At 44.0% G+C, this 21,950-nt stretch overlaps 1 long non-coding RNA gene across 9 annotated transcripts; it reads left to right on the top strand.

Moving 5' to 3' along the window:
• Positions 1–11,041: 11,041 nt before the first annotated feature.
• LOC124104781 (uncharacterized) lies at positions 11,042–21,151 on the top strand. 9 transcript variants are annotated; one of them, XR_009228371.1, is made up of 5 exons: positions 11,044–11,234; positions 11,332–11,424; positions 11,643–11,742; positions 11,846–13,282; positions 14,162–21,151. It is a non-coding gene; the product is annotated as an uncharacterized LOC124104781 (long non-coding RNA). The 9 variants fall into 9 exon arrangements; XR_009228369.1 differs by having other exon boundaries at positions 11,042–11,234; positions 11,332–12,119; positions 12,238–13,282; XR_009228370.1 differs by having other exon boundaries at positions 11,043–11,234; positions 11,643–13,282.
• Positions 21,152–21,950: the final 799 nt, after the last annotated feature.

Raw genomic sequence — 21,950 nt, 5'->3', positions numbered from 1 at the left:
CAGCGATCAGGACCACAACGCCAATTTAAGTTTTGCTCAAGAGTCTGAAAAGCATCGTTCAGCAAAATGTTGTGAACAGCGATGGTGCTTTTGAAACTTGGTGTGTTCAGTGGGTAGCACCAGGTCAGCATGGCCAGCTAAGGGGAACAGAGGCTCTGAGAAGTGTGGGGGGCTGCTCTATCAGAGGGGCTTCTCACCAGAGATTACATTTCTGCGTTCTCATCTTTCCCCCTTCCTTTGGGAAGAGGAAGTTGCCAGCTCCTTCCTTCAAATGCAAGTAAGGACAGAAAATAACTCTGAAGCACATTTTTCTTATTCTTCAGAATTGCTTGCATGGACTTCTTTGCATGTATGAATGAGTATGTGTCACAGTCTGGGGACAGGGATGGCTGAGATGCTGGGGCTGGTCCTTGATTAGACTTTCTGGGGTTGGCTTGCTCCCTGTGAGCCAGAAGTATTGATCACCAAGAGGGCAACGCTTAGGATTTAGGTGTTTTGAGAAGGGAGCTCAGCCTGTTCATGGGAGGGAAGGGTGCCATCCCTAGAAGAGCCACCACTAAAAGTTCTCTTTGACATTCATGGTAGCAGCCAGGACGGAGGCCTTAGCTGAGTACTTTGCTTTAATTCAACTCTTTGGATGTTTTCCCTCTGCAGGTTTTACTTCTCCTCCCTCTGGCTTATATCTTCTTAGTTGACTTTTTGTGTCTCACACCTGTGAGAATTGACAGACAAGCCTCCCTGCCTGACTCACCTGGGAGGGTTTGGCTCCTGGTGGTTGTGGCTGACTTAAGGAATGAGAAAGTCTGAGGCCACAGTGTGCTGGCTGGTTTGGCAGGAAACCTTTTATGGACATATATGGGGAGTGGACAGCCAGCCCCTGGATTGTTGCTACCACCTCAGCCTCTGAGGTTCCTACGGGAACTAGAAACATCGCCCAGCTTCCCTGCATCCAGGAATACTCCATACCTTAGAAGGCAGAGGCAGGAGGATTATGTTCAAGCCCAGGCTTAGCAACTTAGACCCTGTCTCAAAATGAAAAAGTTAAAAAGACTGGGGATGTAGTTTAGTGGTAGAGTGGGTTCAAACCTCCCCCTCCCCCCCAAAAAAAGAACACTCCACCAAATGTTTGGGAAGGGAAGGGTGGATGTGGTTGGTAGAAAGGCTGGTTAACCTGTCCAAAAAAAAAAAAACCACAAAAAACAGATGGATAGGAGGAGTAATTTATTGTATATTTCAAAAGAGTTAGAAGAAAGGATTTTGAATGTTCCCAATGCAAAGAAGCATTTGAAATATTTGAGGTGATGGATATACTAAATACCCTAATTTAATCATTATACCTTATGAACACGTATCAAAATATCACACTGTATCCCATAAATATGTCCAATTATTATGTCAATAATAACTTACAATATCTCTAAACTTTAGTCTTTTCAATGTGACGGTGTTACCAAAAACTCGGTCCTTGTCTCTGATGCCAATTCAATAACAAGGACATGGTTTTGAGAAAAAGGAAAAAGAAGTTTTATTGCTTTGCTAGCAAAGGAGAAACACAGGGGACACCTGTCCCAGAGGCTGTGATCCTGCCCATCAATAGTAACAGGGGACTTTTAAAGAGGTGATTTGAAGGCTACATTCCATGCATTCTCTGTTGGAGTTGTAATTCACTTGTTAATTTGGGAAATAGTCATTTCTGGAGATCTTCTGGTGCATCCCCAAAGTCTGGATTACTTCATTCTTATGGTGGGTGTGTAAAGGGCAAATAACTCTGGGTTGGGGAAGAAAGGTAATCCAATTTCCCCTGAGATTAGGGAAGAGGAGAGATTAGGCAAGAGGAGAGATTAGGGAAAAGCAGGGAGAGAGGAAGAGAAAGAAACATGTTCATTTTTAAAAAATAAGTTGAGGTGGCAGAGCAGCAAGGGATCTATCCAAAGTATAAAGTGGACCACTGTTACAATGGTACTCTGCTGCATTGGACTTGGTCTTCAGACACCTGAAGGGCTTGAGCAACTCCAGGACACAGAGCAGAAAGCATCTTGACCTTGGACAAGTCTTGCTACTACCACCACAAGGGGGTTTCAGCCTCATTATCCAGAAATTACTGGTATTTGCTATTTGTACCTGAAATTGAATAGATTACTCTTTGTTTATAGAGTGAATGACCTCTATTCTCACAATAGATTCTTTATTTGTAAAATCGTTTGTAAAACTCTAAAGGATAGTTAGACATTTCATCCTGTGCCAAGTGATTTCAATACTTGGGTACAAAGCTTTGGAAAATTTAATTTTAAAAAATTTTTAACATAAAAAGCTGTAGGACAGAGGTGAAGGAAGGAAACCCTTCATAGTACTTCTGTCTTTACTGATACTTATTTGAAATTTGTTTCAAAAACGGCCAGGCTTCTTTTGGAGGAATTTCTGCTGGCATTGAAATTCTTCAGCCAGCATTTGTGGTGAACAGGGTGGTGTCACCTGGTGCAGATTCCTGAAGCAGACATCACAATGAACAGATTCCTACTTGATGAGTGGCTTAAGCCCATCACATTAAGCAGGTGTGGTGGAAATGCCTGGATTGAAATAGTGCTGTGCTTTCTGATTTGGGACTGAGCAGGGAAGCCGAATCAGAATAGAACTCCAGGAGAAGCAGACGCATTTTCAGTATGAATGCTCTTTTCCATGAGATGGTTTGATCAAAGAGAGCAGGATTATTAGGATTTACAGACAATGGGACTGGGCTAAATTATTCGATTCCACACTGTGCTAGGGGAAAAAGAATCACCAGGTATTCTTTGAACAACTGAAAGAAAATCGTCCCCCCACCCCCATCACTTGGAAGAGAATGGGCTTGAGCTCCCACAGTTTTCTCTTTTGCTTCCTTAAATTGGAGGGCAAATAGTGATCCTTTTCGAGCTGACCCTGAGGCTCTATTTCGGGACTTTTAAACAAGAGCCTGCTAAAGCTGGTCACTTAGCCCAGACATGTGTATTGGGCACTTTCTCTCCTGCATAGAGGAGATCTCATGGGAGACTGATAATAGGAGAGAAAATGAGTAGCTCCCAGTGGGGCTGGTGGAGTCTCTGACCTGCATCAAATTCCAGTACAGTGGAACTTATGGGTCCTCTGTGTGTCAGACAAGGGGCCAATTTTTTTTTTTTTTGGTACTGGGATTTGATCTCAGAGGTACTCAACCACTGAGCCACATCCCCAGCCCTTTTTTTGTATTTTATTTAGAGACAGGATCTCACTGAATTGCTTAGCACCTCACTGTTACTGAGGCTGGCTTTGAACTGGAGATCCTCCTGCCACAGTTTCTTGAGCCACTGGGATTACAGGTGTGCACCACTATGCTTGGCTAGACAAGGTGTCAATTATAACATCTTTTCCTATACTCAAAGCACTTAATAAGTGCCGCAGTCTGGCTGGGCACAAAATCACGAGCCACCACACAGCTTGTAGATTCAAACAGCAACTCTTTATTCCCGAACTCACACCAGCCGTCTACAGTCACGTTCTGGGGAAATCCACGTTCTCTCCCAAATCCGCGTTCTCTCCCAAATCCACCTCCACTGGGCTTCTATCTCCAAAATATATTGTCTGAATCCCGTGAGAACTCAAGGGGAACTCAGGCAGAAGGATACGCCCTATTCCCAGCAGGAATAATCTTAAACCTTAAACCTGGAACCTAAACTGGGAACGCCCTAAACACAATTATCTTAAAACCGGGAACACCCTAATCTGCCTTGGTCCTTGAGCAAGGTCACCTACATGTAATGTCACTGCAACATGTCAGCAACATGGGGTACGCTGGCAAGGAAATTGTCATACCTACTTGGCTAATGGCTCCCAGCATCTCCCCCCTTCTGATTAATTAAACAACAAGCAATGTGGCTTAAGGACCGTGCCTGGTAGGTTGTCCAATTCAACATATGGTTCTTACCCGTCATCGGAAAACTGACCTTTAGGCGTCAGCCTCCTGTCTTAGGTTGATACCACTGCAATTGAATCATACCCGTCACTGACTACCGGTCCAGCATACAGCCATACTTGTGGATAGGTCTATGCACCAGTGGGGGGGTGAGGTTCTTTGCCTCACCTCTGTTGGCCCCCAAATTTGGCCTTGGTGCCAGTGGGGGAGTGAGGTTAATGTGGCTTATGGACCGTGCCTGGTAGGTTGTCCAATTCAACATATGGTTCTTACCCGTCATCGGAAAACTGACCTTTAGGCGTCAGCCTCCTGTCTTAGGTTGATACCACTGCAATTGGATCATACCCGTCACTGACTACCGGTCCAGCATAAGCCATTGGCCCCCAAATTTTAGACCATCACTAGCAGAAGGGAGGAGGATACAGAAATGCCACGACACCAAGCCAATTGACGGCTCCTTGGGAAAAATTGCATCACTGGTGACACCATCAGCAAAGATATGTCAGCACTACCACAATTAACATGTGGTGTGCTGGCAAGGAAATGAAAATGTAAGATGTAAGAATGGCCAAGCTGGAGCTCTGGATATCAGCTGTTATGGATTTGAGTCAAATCATCTTCTTCTCGATCTGTAGAAATTGTTTTAGTTAATCTCTCTGGAATCCAAATCTGCTGCTGTTCTCCCTGTGGAAACACACAAAACAAAACCCCGACTCCAGACAAGCACTGGGTCAGGACCTTTCCATTGTCCTGTTAGAATATCTTTCCAAAGTACCTTAGACTTATGTACATTTTTTGGATACATATGCCTTTCTGCAGCACTAAGTCCTGATGAATCTAAATTTTTAAAAGTTTAGGGTAAAAAGCGTTATTTTAAGTTTATCTTTGGGGGATATATACCCCCTTCCAATTCCCTCTTTTTGCTTTAATAAGTATATGTCTGTATCTAATAGTTGTCTTAGCTTTTTGCATTTTCTATCTGTGTAATACCTTACTTGACATTTTCAACCATTTTCTATCTTATTTCTATCTTCTAGTTTTTTTTTTCCCTAAGGTTTGTATTTTTACCCTTAGTTGCTTATTTTCCTCCTAGTTTTTTTTTTTTTTCCTATTTTGTGGGTTTAAAATTCTTGTCTTCCTACATCTTTTCTATCTTTCTACATCTTCTTTATCTTTTTTCTTTTTAACTTTCTATACTTCTGTCTTTAAAGTTTTTCACTTTAAATTTTTAATCTTCTTTATCTGAATATATTTTATCCTATTATCTTCCCATTTTTTTTAAGTAATGCCTTTACAATTAACTAAGCTTCTTTCCTCCATCATGAAGGCATTTTAACCACCTTCAATTTAACCTTTTAAAGCCTTTTAATTATCATCTATACTGTACTTTTAAATGTACTTTTTCACCACCTACAGCTTCACTCTTTTAAACGAGGCTTAAATTCTGTTTAAATCGCTTCAATGTTAGTTTACATGGCTGCCCTTCAACCAAAGGCTTTTTTTTTTAACTCCATTGAGAAGCTTTGTCTCAATCTGCCATGTACAAATACCTTTTTCTTCTTTCTTCCTTTCTCAAGCTTTTAAAGTAAGTCTAGTTTCCTCAAAATTTTTTTAAATGGCATTTTACAACTTTTACTTTACCACATAGAGATTATCTCATCTAGAAACATTTCTTTTTCCTTTAACCTTTTATATTAAAATATATTTCCACATCTTGAATCTTTTTCTATCTCTTTTTTAACCGTTAACCCTTTTTATAAATTCACATTTTGAAACAACTCTTATAAAATTTCTGATTTAGACAAATTACTCCACTTTAATAAGATGAAAGACTTTCATGTTTTTTATGATACTATAATACTATAATTGAAACCCAACTGAAAATTTTTCTACTCTTTGTATATAAATTACACATGATAGAATCTTAACACTTAGTAACCTTGTTTTAGCAAAGACACAGACACAAAGCAATATTAAACATTTTCCATTCACCAATTTATGAAAACACACATAATGTTTAAATATATTACCTTATGGAACTTAATAAGTAAAGAATACTTGATTTCATATTTAGTGGTTGATATTTTAACACTTTAGCTTTGTAAATTAATCAGATGTCTGTAAAAACCAAGATCTTAGACAAATGTAGTAAACAGAACTAGCCATCTCTTTCTTGTTGAAGAAAAATCCTTCTACAGGATACCATGATGGTCTCATTAATATACTTAATAACTCATCTTTAAAAAGTCATTGGCTACATTTTTGTATTGTATCAACATATGCCCTAATTGTTCTTGGTCTCACTGGGGTGCCTCCTTCCTCTAATAATTTCTTTTGCTCGGAGGCGAATAACTTCAAACCTTGAGTCAACCATTTTCCCAGGTTTGCCTGAGAAAGTTCTAGGGATAGGCAGCTTGAAACAAAAACAAGATAAATCAAAACAATAACATATTGTTTTTTGAGTTGGTCACCCATTCTTTCGCTCTTCTTCAGGGGCAAGCAATTTCACTTACCTCCAAGCTTCAGAAGTTCCCCGTACGGGCCACCAAATGCCAATGTCTGGCTGGGCACAAAATCACGAGCCACCACACAGCTTGTAGATTCAAACAGCAACTCTTTATTCCCGAACTCACACCAGCCGTCTACAATCACGTTCTGGGGAAATCCACGTTCTCTCCCAAATCCGCGTTCTCTCCCAAATCCACCTCCACTGGGCTTCTATCTCCAAAATATATTGTCTGAATCCCGTGAGAACTCAAGGGGAACTCAGGCAGCAGGATACGCCCTATTCCCAGCAGGAATAATCTTAAACCTTAAACCTGGAACCTAAACTGGGAACGCCCTAAACACAATTATCTTAAAACCGGGAACACCCTAATCTGCCTTGGTCCTTGAGCAAGGTCACCTACATATAATGTCACTGCAACATGTCAGCAACATGGGGTACGCTGGCAAGGAAATTGTCATACCTACTTGGCTAATGGCTCCCAGCAAATAAGTTTTTACTTATTCCTTATAACTTTTCTTTCTTTCTTTCTTTCTTTCTTTTTTTTTTTTTGAGATCAGAAGTCACTGGTGCTACCCTTTGGTGGTATAGGATATAATTAATCTCCAAGTATATATGGAGTACCTGCCTTGAGCCTAACTCCATGTGGTACTCCTTACAACTTTGTCAGAAATTATCCTAGGCTTTATGACACTTGAACTAGAGACAGGATAGAATTGGAAACTGTTATGGATTGGCTCTGTGGTGTCCCCCCATGTTAATGCAGAAATATTCAGAGGTAAAATAATTGGAGATGAGAGCTGCATCCTACTCAGTCTATCCTGGTTTAATGAGACCACTGAATGCTAACTGTAGGCAGGTGGGGTGTGGTTGGAGAAGCTGGGTCACTCAGGGCATGCCCTGGAAAGCGTTATCTTTCTGTGGTCCCTTTCTTCTTCCCTCCCTCCCTCATCTCTCTGACCCCACCATTTGCTAAGCATCTTTCCTCTGCTGAGTCCTTCTGCCATGAGGTACCATCTTACCTTGAGCCCAATGGAATCAGCCATCTATGGATTGAGACCTCTGAAACTGTGATCCCCAAATAAAATTCTCCCTCTACTAAATTGTTCATGTCAGATATTTTGGTCACAGTGATACAAAGCTGATTAAAACAGAAATGAATTCCTGAGCACATATCATTGAATGCTCTAGTAATCTGTCACCAAAGGCTGCTGATGCCTGAAGAATCCATTTACAAAGAAGGCTCTACTGTACTTCAGGAGGAAGTCAAGTCCCTTTAACCTTCCTGCCCTCCCATTGCTCTGAGGTACAGAGGTTTTCTTTGTGTTAGTAATTGACTCAGAATACTTTCCCTGTATTCATTATTTCATTCACTCTTTTATATCTTCAAATAAATATCAGAGTGCCTCCCAGGTGCAATGTGTTGTGCTAAACAGGGGAGAAGGGTCAGAGAGCAAGACAATGCTGCCCTGGCTTATTAGCTTACTTTCATGCAAGAGAGACAGAGGGTAAACACAGTACTTCCTAGAGTTAATTGTGTTTGTGTTCAATGGATGAAGACAAAATGCATGGTGTACATCCTATATCAGATGACTTGCCATGATTTGGAGAATTAGGGAGGTTTTTAGAGTAAACTATGTCTGAGCTGAGCTTTGAGGAATGAGTAGGAATTAATTAGGTAAAGAAATGGGGGAAACTTTTAAATCAGGAAGAATAGCATGTACAGAGGCCTGGCATAGCAAATCATAAGGAAACTTGATAAGTTTTAGTTTATATTATTGTTTTTACAATATGGATGAAAAGCTTTCAAAAAATATTAAGTATCATAGTGACATGAGCTAATTTGCATTTTTAAGCTACATTCTGATACTGTAGAGAATGGTATAGATGCAGGGAGGAGATAGAAATAGGTGAATAGATAGGAGAGGGGCTTAGGAGGTAAAATAATAGAAATTGATTAGGTCCAGGGGCAAGGGAAAGAAAAGATCAAGGAAGCCAGGTCTGTGGCAAATCAGGTTTGGTGGGTGGGTGGTGGTGGTAGGGAAAGGGATGATGAATGGAGAACTGGATATGATGATTGTCAGGTACCTTTGACATAAGTAGACGCATAAGTGGAGGTATATCTCCATTGAAGTCACACTGTTGACTGAATAACCCAATATTCATTCATAACTCTCTTCTCCCTTTCTCAGTTTCTATGATAGAATAAACTATGTAACTGAGCTCCTGCCTTTGAAACAAAAGATAAGCAGATTAGTGGGACTTTAGCTTCTTGATAAAAAGAATAGATGCAAGAGAGGAGTTCCCTCATCATTCTTTCTCATTTTATCTCATCTTCAACTTAGATGTGATGCTTAGAGCTACAGTAGCCATTTAATAGATCCAGAGGTGATGAATATGAGACTAAAAAGTCAGTGAGTGTGAATAGTTGTTATGGTTTGGATGTGAGGTGTCCCCCAACAGCTCACATGTGAGACACTGCAAGAAGGTTCAGAGAAGAAATGATTGAGCCTTAACCCAATCAGTGAACTAACAAGTGGGATTTACTAAATAGTAACTGAAGGCAGGTGGGGTATGGCTGGAGAAGGTGGGGTATTGGGGGCATGGCTTTGGGGTATGTATTTATATCTGGCAAGTGGAGACCTCTCTCTATGCTTTTTGATGATCATGTGAGCTGCTTTCCCCAACCACATTCTTCCACCATGATGTTCTGCTTGCCTTGAGCCCCCCTGAAGAATGGAGTCAAACTTTTATGGACTGAGACCTCTGAAATCGTGAGCCCCCAAATAAACATTTCTTCGGGCTTTGGATGTGGCTCAAGCGGTAGCGCGCTCGCCTGGCATGTGTGCGGCCAGGGTTCAATCCTCAGCACCACATACAAACAAAGATGTTGTGTCCACCGAAAAATGAAAAATAAATATTACAAAAAAAACTCTCTAAAAAAAAATAAATAAACGTTTCTTCCTCTACAATTGTGCTGGTCGGGTCCTTTAGTCACAGCAGTGAAAAAGCTGATTAAAACAATAGTTAAGTGAAAATATAGAAAGTACCTTGTTGAATTACTGAATGAGCCCTGAGACCGATTACTTCTAGACATGTTATTGTATAAACTGTAAATACCTTTAAGGTTTAAAGCCCTTTTAGTCAGGAATTCTGTTACTTGCATTGAAAAGTATTCTTTTTAAAAAAATATTTTTTACTTATAGGTGGACACATATCTTTATTTTATTTTTTTTATGTGGTGCTGAGGATCGAACCCAGGGCCTCGCTTGTGCTAGGCGAGCACTCTACCTCTGAGCCACAATCCCAGCCCCAGAAAAGTATTCTTTAATAATGATTTTATTAAGATATAATTAACATCACAAAATTAAGTTGTCCTTTAAAATAGTCAATTCAGTGGTTTTTAATCTATGCATAGAGAATGTGCGTCCTATCACCACTATCTAATTTTGGAATACTTTTACTAGCTCCGAAGAAACCACATACCCTTTAGCAATTTCCCTGCTCCATTCTTCCTAGAACTTCCAAAACATTGTTGAGTAGAAGAGAGGAACATGGACAGCTTGGTTGTGTTTCTAGTCTTAGGGGACAGCATCCAGTGTTTGACCACTGAGCATAATGCTAGGTGTGGGTTTTTTTTTGTTTGTTTGTTTTTTTAGGTCAAGGAAGTCCCCTTCTATCCTAAGGTTCCTCAGTGACTTTTATCATGAAAAGATAAAATGCCTTTTTAAAATACCCTTTCCTGCCAAATCACAAAACTGTCTTTATAATGTATACTTATAGATGTTTCTACAGGTAACTGTAAGCCCCTTGATGACAGGGGCATCTCATTATTCACTTTGTATCCTCAGAACTATGAACAGTGCCTGCTATTTGATGGAGGTTCCATAAATGCCTGCAGAGTGAATGAATGTTATCAGGCAGTACTTCATAAGTTTAAATGCAAAATAATGGTGTGGAGTACTTAATAAGGAAGAAATCAGATGAAGAGAGCCATTGTCCTAGCTCAAGTACTTTCAAACCGGTTTGGTTTCTGGCACACTAAGGCACAAACCTTTCCTTTTCTCCTCTCTACTTTAATCTATAAAAGCCCAGGATTCATTCTTTTTCCTTCTGGGCCTTTGGTATTTCTAGATTTATGAGGTAAGGATGGTCCATTTGGGCTAAGAGACCAAGTATTTTCTCTGGGTGTTCATAATTTGAGCTGCTGGCTGCTATTACAGAACAGTCCTTTCTGGAAGTCAAAGAGCCGACCCCTGATGCTTCACCCTGGGTCAGGAGCACAGACCTTCGGACCTGCATTCCTCACCATGGAGTCCCTGCAGTGCTGGCTCTCATCCTCCTGACACCCTGCTTGAGAATCAGTTTTCATTCTAGACTTTCCTTGGCCATTTTCCTTGCCCCACCTGAGGGTATTTAAATTTTAATCTCTAATCTTCTCTTGAACAACTTTTCTATTATGGTTTGGAGATGAGGTGTCCCCCAAAAGCCCATGTGTGAGATAATGCAAGAAGGTTTGGAGGAGAAATGATCGAGCTAATGATTAACCTAATCAGTGAATTAATCCCTGATGGGATTAACAGAGTGGTAACTGGAGGCAGGTGGGGTATGGCTGGAATAAGTGGTTCATTGCGGGTGGGGCTATGGGGTATATATTTTGTTTCTGGAGCATGGAGACCTCTCTGCTTTCTGATCATCATGTGAGCTGCTTTCCTCTCCCACACTCTTCCACCAGGATGTCCTGCCTTACCTTGAGCCCAGAGGAATGGAGCTCACATTCAATGGACTAAGACCTCTGAAGCCGTGAGCTCCCAAATAAACTTTTCTTCCCTAAAATTTTTCTGGTCAGGTCTTTTAGTCACAGGAGTGAAAAAGCTGACCAAAACGTTTTCCTTCCCAGGTACAATTCTGCCATGATGATTTTGCCTTACAGGGTGCAGGCCTCCAGCGACAACTTCCAGAGGCCAGAGAAGTGAGGTAAACCGTGAAACAGGTGAGTGAGGACAGAGGTCAAAAAGGAGAGGACATGCCACTTTTTCTTTTGTTTTTGTTGCTTTTATTTGATTTTGTGTAGTGGGTTTTAAATATTTACTTTATAATTTTTAAAAAATTTCTTGTAGGCGCGGGGGTTGAACCCAGGGCCTTGCACATGCTGGGCAAGTATACTACCATTAAGCTACATTCTTAGCCCTTTTTGTTTTATTTTGACAGGGTCTCATCAAGTTGCCCAGGCTAGTCTTGAACTTGTGATCCTCCTGCGTCAGCCTCTTGAGCTGCAGGAATTACAAGCATGCACACCATGCCTGGCTTGGTATAGTGGTTCCTAAATGGGAAAGTTGTTAGTTCTAGCTGAATGTTGTCCTGAGGAAAGACAGGATAAGTGTTGACAGTTCCTTTTTTTTTTTTTTTTTAAGGGAAGTTTAAAGTGTGGCTGTTCTTCTTAAAGTCTGAATGTTGGCAAACGTTGTTACTATGCTATGCAGGTCTACAAAACAGCTTTGGACTGTACATGGACAGAAGACTGCTTGTTTGCAAACTTGGTTTAGATTTTTGGGAGCTGCACTGCAAGTGTCTGGCAAGTGATTTCCATTTTATCATCTTGTCAAGTCCTTCTACTGAAGAGAGAACCTGCAATAGAGTCACAATTTGAAATAGGAGTGGGGCAGGGAGGCAGAGAAAGGGGAAGAGGTAAATAATGGGAAAAAGAAGTCAGTTAATATTTTAAAGTATTTCATGTGCAGCAAATTATAAACAGATACTCTTTTCACTATGGAGTGCTAACAATTATAACACACTTTTCTTCAAGGGGAAACTTGAATCTTCATATTCTATGCATTTTCCCCTGAGATATATTTGCAAAGCAGAAAATTCAGACACACTATGTCAGCCTTTCAATGGAATGGTTTTACCTGAAGGAAGGGGCCCCCATCTGCCCTTCATTCCTCCTATGAGGTGGCTGATCTACATAGAGAACTACTTTTGCTTTGGGAGGACTGAATCCAGGTCAGAGCTCGGAAAACCCACAATATGCTCCACAACTAAATGTCTGAGTTAGAAGTGGTGAGTATGTGGCATGCATTCTACCAACAGGCAGCTCTCTTTGCAGACAACAGACATCACTAATCTATTGCAGTACTTTTTCCTACCAAAGCTAGAGGCAGCCTTGGCATTTTTGTCAAGAATCGATCTCTGATTCAGTTTTGCTATTATTCTTGGTCTAGAAAGTCAACTTGAATCTAAGGAATGCAATTTTAAAATAAATACATATAAATATTATATGTATGTTAAATACTTTTAATATTTTCCACTTACTAGTCATGCAATATAGGAACTTTATCTTTGGACCCTTTCTCTTCAGAGGTCCTGTCCTTTTTGAATTCTGGGCAGTAGCTGCACGGGGAGCTGCTGAAAGTTAGGGTGCCTCTGGGATTGAGAGTTACCGGATGTTTTTCTATCTCTTAATTATCTGCAATATTTGCCTTCAGTGGATATAATTAACTGTACCTGGACAATAACATTTACGTAAAATCATAATGCATCCTATGTGTATGTTGGGTTGCAAACAATGTTAAAATACTTATTCAGTTTTAAAAAAATGATATGGAAAACATTGTTCTGCTTGCCAATGCTTCGTCAGGTTTTTTCATCTTGTTAGTCTTGCTAAGCGCCACTTAAAGTCTACTCAGAATCCAGGGCATTTATTATCTCTTAATCCTTACATTAATTGGATATAGATTTTGCAATGTGGCTCTATTTGCTTGCAGGTTACATGCCTATTCCCTTCAATGCCAGCAGTGTCTTTAGAATCTTCTTTTCATCCCACACCTAAGTGGAACCCTGCCCCTGCTGAGGTGAGTGCTTTCCCAATTATCCTCGTTGGCCTGTTTTTCAATTTAGCTTTCTCACCTATTTACAGTGAGACATGTTGACCAGGTACTCATATGCTATTTCAGCACAGATGCTAATATTAGGATAAAGAAAACAAAGTAATATTGTCCCCTCCACCTCTTTTTTTTTGGGGGGGGGGGCTGGATTTAGCTCATTCCTCAGAAATTGTTTTGGTACCTTCCCACGGATATCAAGTGTCATAGTTTAGAGGCTAGCACGGTTTGTTTTATAAATAGGAGGCTGAAGCTCATTGGGTGATGTTTGCAATGCATTACCACTGGCCAATTACTTAATTACTGAAAGGCCAGTAAATCCTGCTGAGTTTTACACATTATTACAGAGACAGAAGTAAAGTCAAGGTCACTGACCAGAGGAGGTGTTTAACTGTCAGTTGGATGGTGTCTAATCAATAACCAAAGCAAACAGTTTACACACAATCAGATATGACTGGCAGACATTTATTGAACATTTGCCATTGAACATCATGCTAGATCTTGGGAACAGAAAGTTATGCAAACATGACTTCTGCCTTTGAAAGTCCTGTAGTCTTTCCTGAGATGTAGAGCCTACTTGCAGAGAGCTGATTATGTGAGGGAGAGTACCTGAATTGGTAGAAGTCTATCTTATCTGGGCTCAGATGCAGGTCTGATTCTAGGTCCTGGGCCATGGGAGAAAGCCTGATGGAAGGCAAGGTTTGAGGGCCTCTCAAGCAAGTGTGGGGCTTGGGTGGTGTTGGGTAAACATATAACGCAGCAGCACCCCAGAGAAAAACCCCAGCATGGCGTCTAACGACCCTGTTTCTCCTCTTTGTTTCTTTCACTGGCATGAAACGTTTCCACCAGCGCCAATGTTCAAACCCTGCTGGTGGGAAGCCTTAGCCCCAATTAGAATTAACATCTTGGTCTCCGGAACTGACATATGGAAGAGCTTGCCAATAAATGGGAGACCTGTTATCTACCTTAGCCCCTGCTACCTCTCTTAGACCTATATAAACACACAGCCTTTTGTAATAAAGCAGAAACCTCTATGGTAATCTGTGTCGTGTGGTGCAGCGTCTTCCAGTCTTACAGTGGTGCCAGAAACCGGGGAGACGGTGTGCTCGACAAACCGAGCCCCGCTTCTGCCACCGCCGTCACCAACGACACATTTTGCCCTTGTCTGTCTTTTTGGGTGCGGGCTTCCTGCACTCACCACTGATCGGGTCTAGGTAAGGTGCCCCCTCCCCGGCTCGCCAACTCCCTTCAGGTTAGCACTCTCCTGACGACCGGTAGGGAGGAGGGAATACACCCCACTAAGACCTTCACTGGTTGAAGTGGACCCTCTGGCGACCCGCTTCCCTTTGAGGCGTGAGGCTTCTGGATTTACAGAGAGAGGCTCCCTGGTCTCTTCCTCCTCTGCAGAGCTGCGCACCGCGGGAGCTGCACGCCCCGCCCGGCCCGCGGGCCCGGGGCTGCTCGCCCCGCGCGCCCTGCTGGCCGGGAGCCGTGCGCCTCGCCCGGCCCAGAGCTGCGCACGCCCCCGCCCAGAGGAGCCGCTGTGCCCTCTGTGCCTACTCGCAGTGGACTGGTCACTTCGGGGACGCCCAGGTGATCCTCCATCTGCTCTACGCTTCCAGGAAGCCTCTACTGCCCGGGTTAATTCTTTTTCTCCCTTTTCTGTCCCTTCCTCCACTCTTTAACCACTGGTGCCTCCTCGCCTATACCGGAAGCCTCACCACTCAAGTGTCTCCTTAAGAATTTGGCTACTCTCTCTCTCCCCCCGGACCTCAAGCCCCAAATTCTTATCAGATTCTGTACCCAAGATTGGCCCACATATCAGCTAGATAATGACAATCATTGGCCTCCAGAAGGCTCCTTAGATCCAAATTTCCTCCAGGACCTTTTAACTATTGCCAGCGCCTGAAAGGGTAGAAAGAGTTCCCAGGCCCCCTCCCCGTCCTGCCTTCTGCTCTCTGTTCCCAACCTTCCCCTCTGCGCACTACCTGCGCACTCCCCCCTCCTCTTCCTCCACGTCCCCTCCCTCTCCCTGTTGCAGCCGCCCCTGTGGCCCTGCCTGTGCACTTCCCCTCCTCTTCTGCGGAGACATCCCCCTCCCCTCCCTTTTCTTCCTGGCCACCGCCACCACCGCCGCCACCGCCCATGGCTCTGTCTGCGCGCTTCTAGTCTGCCTGGCCACCAGACACGTGCGCGGCGAGCGAAATGGGCCGGTAGTGTGCCCTCGTCGGCTTGGAGAGGCCTCGGGATCCCATCTCAGCCGGCGGGTGAGCCGCTATCCTTCACCTTCCTTGCGCCACAGCAGCTTTTGCACGAGCCCCCGACTTGCGCGCCCCTCACTTTGCCGCCTGGTTCCAACGGGCAGGCAGGATGGGTCCCACCTGGCTGCAATGGGTGGGATCTCCGGATCCCTCTGAGCCTCTCCTCCTCCCCCAACTCTGCTCACCTCTTCTACTGATAAGCCCTTCCCCTCCCCCTACTCACGCCTCTCTTCTCCTGTCAGTGCTTCACTGATCCCACTTATCAGATAACTCACAGTTCCTTTGTTCTGTCAGGGAAGTAGCTGGTGCTGAAGGCATAGTCCAAGTGCACATCCCATAACTGAACCTAACTGGGACTGCGTACAAGCAGTTTCTAATAAGGTAGTTAACTTTGATAAACTGAAGGACATTACCCAGAACCCTGATGAAAATCCATCCTTATTTCTCAACCGCCTTACAGAGGCCCTAACCAAATACATTAAGCTAGATCTTGAGTCTCCCATCAGGGCTACAGTGTTAGCAACCCATTTCATTACTCAATCGGCTCATGATATTAGAAAAAGCTCAAATGAGCTGAGGAGGACTATTGGACTCCTATCTAAGATCTGGTGAAAATGGCTTTTAAAGCAGGCTCCATTGCAGAAAAGAAGGTAACACCCCAAACTCAGGCCTTGACAGCAGCCCTGAGGCCTACATCTCCAGCAAAAGTTTCAGAGGGGAACCAGCATTCTTCTCCACCAGAGGCTTGCCTCAAATATGGATGCGAAGATTACTGGGCTCGCCAATGCCCAAACCCACAGCCTCCTTCCAGGCCATGCCCCACCTGTAAGCAGACAGGATATTGGAAGATTGATTGCCTCTGGCTGGCCCTTCCTTGGTGCCTCTACGCAGGGGGTATGACCAGTCAGGCAGTCCCCTCTCCTGAACTTTCGGGGTTTGCAGAAGACTGAAGAAGCCCAGATTCAAAGACCCCCCCCCCCAGCCCTCTCTGAGCCCAGGGTAATGCTCCAGGCAGCGGGTAAGTCCATAACCTTCCTTGTGGACACGGGGGCTACCTATTCTGTCTTGTCTGCCCATTCTAGGCCTCTGTCTTCTTCCTAGGTCTCAGTTATGGGGATTGATAACAAACCCTTCTCCCCAAACAGAACTGTAAAGCTGGCCTGTGCCCTGGAGGGACACCCATTCACTCACTATTCTGATCATTCCATCCTGTCAGTTCCTCTCCTAGGCAGAGATGTTCTCCAATTATTAGGAGCTACCCTCCAGTTATACCCCAAGAATACTACCACCCATCTCCTTTGTCCTTTAACTCTTACCCTCTCTAATGACCTGACAATACCTACTGTGCCATTGCCCCCTGATCCCTAGGTCTGAGACATTTCCATGCTGGCTATTGCCTCCCACCACAAGCCAGTCCATACCCAGCTGAAACACCAAATTAAACTTCCTTGTGTTCCCAATTTCCTATCTCCAAAACCCATAGGGAGGGATTTAAGCCCATTATACACTGGTTGCTGGCCCAGGGACTCCCAATCCTTACTGACTCCCCCTGTAATACTCCTATATTTCTGGTGCGCAAACCCTCCAGAGCCTATCGCTTAGTCCAGGAACTCCGCCTAATTAATGAGGGAGTTATTCCCATCCACTCGGTTTCCAACCTTCATACTTTTCTTTCTCATATCCCCCTTTGACCATTCACTTCACTGTCCTGGATCTTAAAGCTGATTTCTTTACAGTGCCTCTGCATCCTGACTCTTATTACCTCTTTGCCTTCACATGGGAAGACCTTACATTCTTTAGGTTTCAACAGCTGACATGGACAGGCCTACTCCAAGGCTTCAGGGACAGTCCCTACCACTTTGGTCAGGCCTTGACACAGGATTTAACTGTTTGTAATTTGGGGATAGCACTCTCTTACAGTTGGATAGAAGCCTTCCCTACCTCCAGGAAAACTGCTGACACCATTGGAAACTGCTGACACTGTCACCTCCATCCTCGTTGAGCAGATCATTCCTAGGTTCGAACTTCCTGCCTCCATCCAGTCAGACAACAGTCCAGCCTTCATTTCTCAGATTGTTTAACTAGTTTCCAAAGGCCTTAACAGCAGTTGGAGGCCCCACATCCCCCACTGACCCCAATCCTCGGGTAAGGTTGAGAGGCCTAATGGCATTCTCAAGGATCATCTCACTAAACTTGCTATTGAACGCAGACTGTCCTGGCCCAATCTTTTGCCATTGGCCCTCACCCAAATTCGGGCAACTCCTAGAGCCCCCTCAGGCCTTAGCCCCTTTGAGCTGTTCTATGGATGCCTTTCTTAACCAACTAAAACTTTCCTGTCACTCCTCCCCCCCTTGTGTCCCACCTGCCCTATCTCATGCTTCTATACAAACTCCTAAGAGAACACGCACACTGGTGTCTTCCTGCACCATCTGTTACTTCTGTTCCAGCACAATCAGGAATTAAATAGGACCCTCTTCAACCAGGTGATGCAGTTTTACTTCGAGAGCTACATTCTCAGTCGTTGAAACCTCACTGGACAGGACCCCATACAGTCATATTTCTGCCATGCCGGGGCCCACCAAACTCAAAGTTTCTCTCCAACCCTCTCCTATTACTAATCATTAATCTCTCTCAAGCTTCTATCCCAACCCACAGATGGCGCTTCTACATCCAAGCGACATGGCAACAGGATGGCACCATCCGCTCTCAGTCTATGGGCCAAGGCGATTGGCCTTTCACTGGCTGTAATCGAGCCCTTAATGTTACTGGATTCAACTGGGCCACCTCCTCCCACTTATGTTCAGCAATGCTATGCTTCATAGCAGATCAAACTGAGGAATCCTGTTGAAGCCATATCACCAGGAGGCTGCCCCACCTGCTGATGACAAGACTACCCCAGAGGAGCCTTAAGAGTCACCTCCTAGACCTCCCCTTTACTCCTACTCTCCACTTCCTAACTATCCTCTAAAGCTTCACCTGTCTCGTGTAACCGCCCATACTCCACCATGACTCCCACTCTTTTAAGTGGTATTTTTATAGTCATCACCCTTCTCCAGGGGACATCATCATCCTCCTCTTATACTTGGAGATTCAAAGTCAGAGAGACATATGTCCAAGGCAACACTCGTTACACTCACCTAGTTTCTTCGGTTGATTGCGCCCCTACGGGATGTAATGCATCTATCTTCCTTTCCCTCTCCTCCCAGAATTCTGAACTTTTAAAAAAAGCAGCTAGGCCTTACCTTTGCTTCTTATATGATCAGACAGAGGATTACTGCAAATAGTGGCCCGAAACTTATGGAGGATGCCCCTACTGGTCATGTAACGTTCATAACCCACGTGCATGCATCAGGGATTCCTGTGTTGGAAATTTCAGATTGATCTCAGGGGGCTATCAATTGGCTATCACTGAACCTAACCATCCATGCTGGACTTCTAGGGTAAATGCTGCCTTCTACTGTGACATATCCTCTCCCACCCCCTGTGGCTCCATCTCCATCTCCCGAGAGCTTCAACCCTCCCAGCCCTCAGTAGCTAATCTCTAATGACATAAAGCATTCCGAATAGCAGTTGTTAGAATCCATACAGGATCCATATGAGCCTAATGTCAGGAGTCCACTACAGTATTCATGGCTATGACTACTCACTGAAACTGTAACCTTCTTAAATCTAACCCTCCCTGCCATCACACCAACTGATTGATACTTATGCGCCTCTCTGACTCAACCTTTGCTTGGTTCCCTTGAATTTCTCGGCTTCTGACCTCTCAAATTTCTCCACTCCATCTGCCCGCCATTCTCTCCAAACCCTTTCACCCGACGCTCCATTATGGGAGCCTGAGGAGTCTAATCATACTGTGATTCCCTGGCGCTGCCTCCTGGGCTTGGGTATCTCCCAGTCAAAGTTTTGCCACTCTAACATCACCTTTAACTCCACCCTCTATGCACCACCTGGCTCATTCTTCTGGTGTAATGGTTCTCTTTCACTATCTTATTCACCAACACATCTACCCCATGTATACTGGTGACGCTTGTCCTGCAATTGACTCTCTATACCCCAGCTGAAGTGTAGGCCCTCTTGTCTCCCCCAGTGCAGAATAAGCGGGCTGCTTTCCTTCCAATACTGGTGGGGGTCTCTCACTGGCTGTATCTGCAGTGGGAGCCGGAATTTCTGGTGGAGCTCTAGGACACTCCTTATGGGCTGTACAGGACTTAAGTTCTAAACTTGAACAAGCGCTCACTTCTATGGCAGAATCTCTAGCATCTTTACAAAGGCAGGTCACATCCTTGGCTCAAGTTACTCTTCAAAATTGACGAGCTATAGACTTAGTCACAGCTGAAAAAGGTGGAACCTGTCTTTTCTTGGGGGAAGAATGCTGTTACTACATCAACGAATCAGGCCTTGTGGAAACTAATGTAGTCAAGCTCACCGACTTGGCTACCTCTGAAAAATCCACCAAACCAAAACCCATTTGCCACCTTCTTTTTAGTTCCAATCGTGGCTGTTGCCTCTTTTAGGGCCCATATGCCTTCTTTTCCTGATGTGTCTGTTCCTGCCCTGTCTGCTTTGCTTCCTACAGGGCCAATTATGGAAGATCTCTAACCAAATTTTCAACCAGCCTCTGCTTAGGTACTACCAGCCTCTGATGACCGATGAGCCCCCAACATCTTCAAGAGAACAGCTCACTCATTGCTGAAGCTCACTACCAGGCACAATGGAATGCAATGGACATCGGACAGCGGGAGACCACGAGCCCAGAGAACCTCTTAATCTGCCATCCTGGATTATTGAGCCTTTATGTCCTTTTAAGCCTCCTCATGGCCCTTGGCCTCTTCTCTGTCAGTCCCCCGACATGGAACTTCTGCCAAAAACTGACATTTGCTTTAATTTTTGTCTTCATGCTGTTTTTGTTCGCTCTGATGTTCTTCAGGTGCTGGTGATGCCATGACAAGGCAATGCTTCCAATATTTCCTAGAGTCTCTGTTACAGGACCAGTGGCTGATACCAACAATCTCCTCCATCCAGGACTGGTTTGATGCCATCGACGACTTGTGGTTTCAGGGAACTTTCATAGACTTCACCCCTACGGAAGTAGCTGTCTATAGCCACTGGGTTTTATTTCTGGTTGCCATGATATCCCCAGACCTGCCACCCCCCCCCCACCCCAACATTCCTCCACTTCTCCTTCTAGGCACTACGCCGCCCCCGCACAGCTAGAAGCAGCCAGATCTGACCAACGACGCCCCAGTTCCTAAGAAAACAAAAAGGGAGGAATGTTGGGTAAACATATAACGGCAGCAGCACCCCAGAGAAAAACCCCAGCATGGCGTCTAACGACCCTGTTTCTCCTCTTTGTTTCTTTCACTGGCGCGAAACGTTCCCGCCGGTGCCAATGTTCAAACCCTGCTGGTGGGAAGCCTTAGCCCCAATTAGAATTAACTTCTTGGGCTCCGGAACTGACATATGGAAGTGCTTGCCAATAAACGGGTGACCTGTTATCTACCTCAGCCCCTGCTACCTCTCTTAGACCTATATAAACACACAGCCTTTTGTAATAAAGTGGAAACCTCTTTGGTAATCTGTGTCTTGTGGTGCGGCGTCTTACAGTCTTACAGGTGGGACGCACTGTGCTGTGGGAGTGTTGGTGAAGACCACAGATCTAGGAGAGGCATTCTGGCTTCTGAGGGACTATGAGGGTTTTATCTGCCTGAAAACAAGGGAGGCTGAAGAAACAGATCAGGGTCAGACCTCAGATGCCCTTGAATTCTAGTTTGTGGCATACTGAACTTCTGATGGTGATGATGGAACTTTTGATGATAGTTTTTTTTATGGCTTTTTAAAAAGATTAGTCTGTCAGTGTTTTATAGAAAGAACTGGAGTAGCAGGAACACTAGTGGTAGGGGAAACATTGAGGAAACATTAAATTACAATTATAGATGATATATATAAAAGCAAAGGGGGCTGGGGATGTGGCTCAAGCAGTAGCGCACTCCCTGGCATGCTTGCGGCCCAGGTTCGATCCTCAGCACCACATACAAAAAAAGATGTTGTGTCCACCGAGAACTAAAAAATAAATATTAAAAAAAATTCTCTCTCTCTCTCTCTCTCTCTCTCTCTCTCTCTCTCTCCTCTCCCTCTCTCCCTCTCTCTCTCTCTTTAAAAAAAAAAAGAGCAAAGGAACAAGTTCGATGTCTCTGGCTGAGATGAAGAAAAAGCCAGACAACCAAGAATTTACCATGTGGAAAGAATTTTTTTTTTTTTTTTGGTATATTACCTATGAGAAATAAAGAATGATTGAATCTGGACTATAGTAGATCTGCATATCCACACATCATCTCCGGATTATAAGTGGGTTTTGGTATTTGAGAGGTGTTCTC

The sequence above is a fragment of the Marmota monax genome, unplaced genomic scaffold (assembly GCF_021218885.2).
Source record: "Marmota monax isolate L192 unplaced genomic scaffold, Marmota_monax_Labrador192_F-V1.1 WCK01_AAM20220418_F8-fsc00001, whole genome shotgun sequence".
NCBI lineage: Eukaryota > Metazoa > Chordata > Mammalia > Rodentia > Sciuridae > Marmota > Marmota monax.
The sequence above is the reverse complement of the archived record's forward strand: the minus strand, read 5'-3'. Positions and strand labels throughout refer to the sequence as shown.